The following is a 4,576-nucleotide window of genomic DNA, read 5'->3' as shown; positions in this document are numbered from 1 at the left end:
CACTCTTTCTCAGTATCACATTACCTGAGAGATTTTGACAGGGAAATTTAAACTAGTGGGAGAAAAACTCTCCTGAGGCTTTGAGAGGATCTTCATCACTGCTAGTGCATTGTTGCTTCAAGCATTCAACTGAAAAGAAATACAAAAACCTAAGCATGGAAATTAGAAAAGTCTTAACAGAAGCAAATTATAAGCTTTTCACTTGCTTTCACTTGTTGCTGAGCTCAATGATCTAGTCTATGAAATGCAAAGTGGATGTTAGTAGAATCTGACTTAGTGACCCGTCCATGGGGAAGTCCTCACAGTTTTAAACAGAGAGATGAACATGGTTCTTACCACAATCTGATGTTTGTAACTTGAATGTAACTTACATGCAAAGTTCCACTATGCAGAAGAACTGCCATTGAAAATAATATAACTGAATTGGGGGTATGCATGGGCAGGCCTGAAGATGCCTCCACACACACAGTATTTCTCCCACTTGTCTATCTGCAGCTTCCTGAGACAGGGCACCAGCAGATGCGGGGTCCGTTAGCCTGAGATAAACAAGTCTCAGCTTCAAGAAAACCTGGAGGACTCATGCTCATAAAAGCAAGGCTTTCTCTTCCGCATGATTCCAATAAGCAAGCTGTTTTACACACCAGGGTCAATGGAAGAGAGCTGGAGTATACAGCTACGTAGCATTTTAAAAAGACATAAACAAATTGTGTGTACAAAAATCTTTCTGGATATTCACTTTTTTTAAAAGCTCTATAACTGGAGCACAGACCCAAATAAATGAGCTATAGCTCCAGGCTAGTTACCCAACCCTGCCGCTCCACTGTAATGGGCCAAAACTGATGATCTTAGAGGTACTTTCACCAGATTTGACAACCGGAAACCAAATATCAAACTGAGCAATGTTTGCCGGATATTTTTTTGAGTTACAGGTATTACAAATTTGGGGGCAATTTTATGATTACTTCCTTGGTGAGCTGCTGAAGAAGCAAAACTCACATTTTGATATTTTAAATATTTATACTGAATGTATCTTCTTAGGCTAATTTAAGTAAAATAATTTAAAATAAACATATGTTTAGAGCAAGGCTGTGGCCCAATAATGGGAAAGAGAAGCTTTCGAGCCTCGAGTGCCCCTCCCTTTCCTGGACAATGAGATGCCATTAAGCCAAACACATGAACAGGAATGGGCAAAGCTAAGGTGGACCCATGGTGCATGGGGCATGCTGCCTAATTCCCTGGTCAGTTTGAAGAATGAATCCTGAAAAAGGAAGATACTTAGACAGAATGACTGATGTCTAAGACAGGCTCTTACATATAGCATGAAAAACCCTCCAAATCAAAACTGTACTGAGAGGCACACCAGGTTGCTTACAAGAAGACTAAATCCCATTAAGTTGCCAATTCTCCTCAATTCCATTTATACACTCAAATTTCAATTAAAATCTAAAAATATGTGGGGGTAACTTTTCCAAGTTATTCTAGAAAGAGTCCAGAAGAAATATCAGTAAGAATGTCTTAAAAGCTACAGAAAAATAAACAAGAAGAGAGTATCAATACTACCAGGTATTAAGCAAATAACAACATCTAAACCTGTGTAATATTAATAAAAATACTGACAGAACACTAGAATGAAGTATAACAGAACCAGAAACCCACTATGTGGGAGTGTGTATGCGTATGCGTGTGTGTGTGTGTGTCTGTGTGTTTACCTCTAGAATTAGATAACATGATGTGATAGAATCACAAATAAGTGGGAAACGGATGCATTATTCAAAAACTGCTGCAGAAAAATGTTATTAGGAGGGAAATCAATTTAATTCTTATCTCACACCATACACCAAAACAATGCTGGGTGGAAAAGTGATAAAAAAAAATCATTAAAGAATTAGATGGTAAATTGTTTTAGGGGAAGAATAATTTAGGTAAATGCTAATCTGTTTTATAAATGAGAAAGTATTATCTAAGCAAAAAAAAAAAATGGGAGAAATATGACATTCAACTTAACAACCCACACATTTTCAACTTTCATATGTTAAAAGAAAGAAAAGCAATACAGATAACATAAATGACAAAACGACAGTATCATAAAGGACACTAAAATTGATGAAAAGAAAACCAAGGTCCCAATATGCAAAAAAGCTAAAAATATAAATTAATATTTAAAATAAAGTACAAATGAAAATAAGCATTTCAAAAATGTTCAACCTCAAATGTCAAGGACCTAGTCAACAGCACAAGAAACATTATTCAGTATCTTGTAATAACCTATAATGGAAAAGAATCTGAAAAAGAATATATATATATATATATATATATATATATATATATATATAACTGAAGCACTTTGCCATAACCTGAAACTAACACACTGTAAATCAAGTATAATTCAATTAAAATAAATATATATAAATAAATCAAATTTTAAAATTTGGAGCTTTGAAACAACAACAACAAAATGTTCAGCCTCACTTAATAAAACAATAGTAGAGGGCTTCCCTGGTGGCGCAGTGGTTGAGAGTCCGCCTGCTGATGCAGGGGACACGGGTTCGTGCCCCGGTTCGGGAAGATTCCACGTGCCGCGGAGCGGCTGGGCCCGTGAGCCATGGCCGGTGAGCCTGCGCATCCGGAGCCTGTGCTCCGCAACGGGACAGGCCACAACAGTGAGAGGGCTGCGTACCGCAAAAAAAAAACAAAAAAAACAAAACAATAGTAGAAGAATGCAGTACTTTAAAGCCTAGACTTTACAGAAAAATCGGTCTTGGTCCAAGACCCAATTCAACCACTTACCAACTGTGTGACTTCGGGGTAGCCACTTAACCTCTCAAAATATAACTTTCCTAACCTTTAAAATGGGATGGTAACATTGTCCTCCTCCTACAGTTGTTGCAAAGATTAAATGAGATAATATAGATAAAGGTCTTGCTTGATGAATGGGCTGCACGAGGTGCGCAATAAGTTTTCTTGTTGTGGTTGATGTTGTTAAAATCATCTTCCTCATTCCAATTAACAAACTTAATAAAAAAGAATCTTATCCCTCAGTGCTGGTGAGGATGGAGACTTGACTTATGTACTTCCAGGGAGAATGAAAATGGGTGCAGTCTTTCTAAAAAGCAGTTTGGCAATATGTATAAGGAAATTTTTAAAGGTTTATACTTTTTATCCAGAATACTATTTCTAGGAATCATTCCTAAGAAAACAGTAAAAATGATAGACAAGGGATATTAGAAAATGAGGTCATACAGAAAAGATTCATCACAGTGTGTTAACAGGAAAAAAATGCCAAAAAAAAAGCCAAAAAAATGCCAAAAAGTCAAAGTTGCAAGGATGGCTAAACAAATGATAGTGATTTGCATGCCTAACTACCAGATGGCAATTAAAAAAAAGAAAAGAAAAGAAAAGAAAAGGTTAGAGCAGTGTTTACAGGCACAGGAAAAGTGATTTTCTTTTTTATTCATTGCTGTAAACCAGAAAAGAGTTTAGCATAGTACCTGGCACATAGTAGGTGCTCAATCAAATTCTAAACTGAATTGAACAACAGAATTCTAAGTGGAAAAAAAATCAAGACATTTTCACACACACACACACACACACACACACACACACATGCATGCACGTACTATAATCTCAACTTTTGTAGAAGAATCACAAAATTTAGAATCACAGGATTCTAGAAAGAAATATGATAAAACACTAAAAATATGTCCTTAGATGATTTTTTCTGCCTCTTTAGACTTTTCTCTACTTGCCAAAATTTTTTCAATGGAGATCTATTACATTTATAATCTGGAAAAAAAATGAGTAGAAAAAAAAATCAACTGGAAGCCAACTGGCTCAATTATTTCTCGTTACACTATTCTGAGTATGTACCATTCTTCACTCCCACCCAAAATATAAAGTGAGAAATATGAATATGAATAGCATGAATAAATTGGGAGGCAGTCTTTAAAACACAGCCCAGGAAAGAAAACATTATAGTAAATTTCAAAAAAGTCAAAAAAATTATGTGTCTAGTATTAAGAAAATTATACAGGGCCTTTGCTCCCTATATAATTTTTACATATGAAAAGTATGGCATGGCTTAAACCCTTTAGATACAAAATACTTGTTTTCTCTACCGTGGAATTATATTTTCTCTTAGACACATAATATCATAATGATTTATACATAATGTTTACTGTCAATTTTTTGAAATCTGAAAAAATCCTACTCATTTAAAATTTCAACTCAACACAAAATCTAACAGGTATATTTTAGGAGATTCATGACATTTTCAAAGGGGAGGACCAAACGATTTCTCAGATTGCCAAATTCTCAAACACACTCACCAGTGATAACCAGCTCTAGAAAGTGAAGTGCCATATTACCTAGAGCATAAAAATCACCTGGAGGTATGACCACTGGGCCACTGGCTGGGCTCATTCACTGAAAGGCCAGTTTCCAGGACTGTGTGATTTAAATTCACACTTCAGCAAAATTATAGATTACTACGTGTAAGTAATTTAAGACAGCTGGTAAAATCTTGACTCATGCAAACTAAATTCTCGCATGCCAAGGGCCTGCTGTTGTCTACAATGTC

The sequence above is a fragment of the Lipotes vexillifer genome, unplaced genomic scaffold, assembly GCF_000442215.2.
Source record: "Lipotes vexillifer unplaced genomic scaffold, Lipotes_vexillifer_v1.1 scaffold1293, whole genome shotgun sequence".
Taxonomy (NCBI): Eukaryota; Metazoa; Chordata; class Mammalia; order Artiodactyla; family Lipotidae; genus Lipotes; species Lipotes vexillifer.
Note: the sequence above shows the minus strand (reverse complement) of the source record.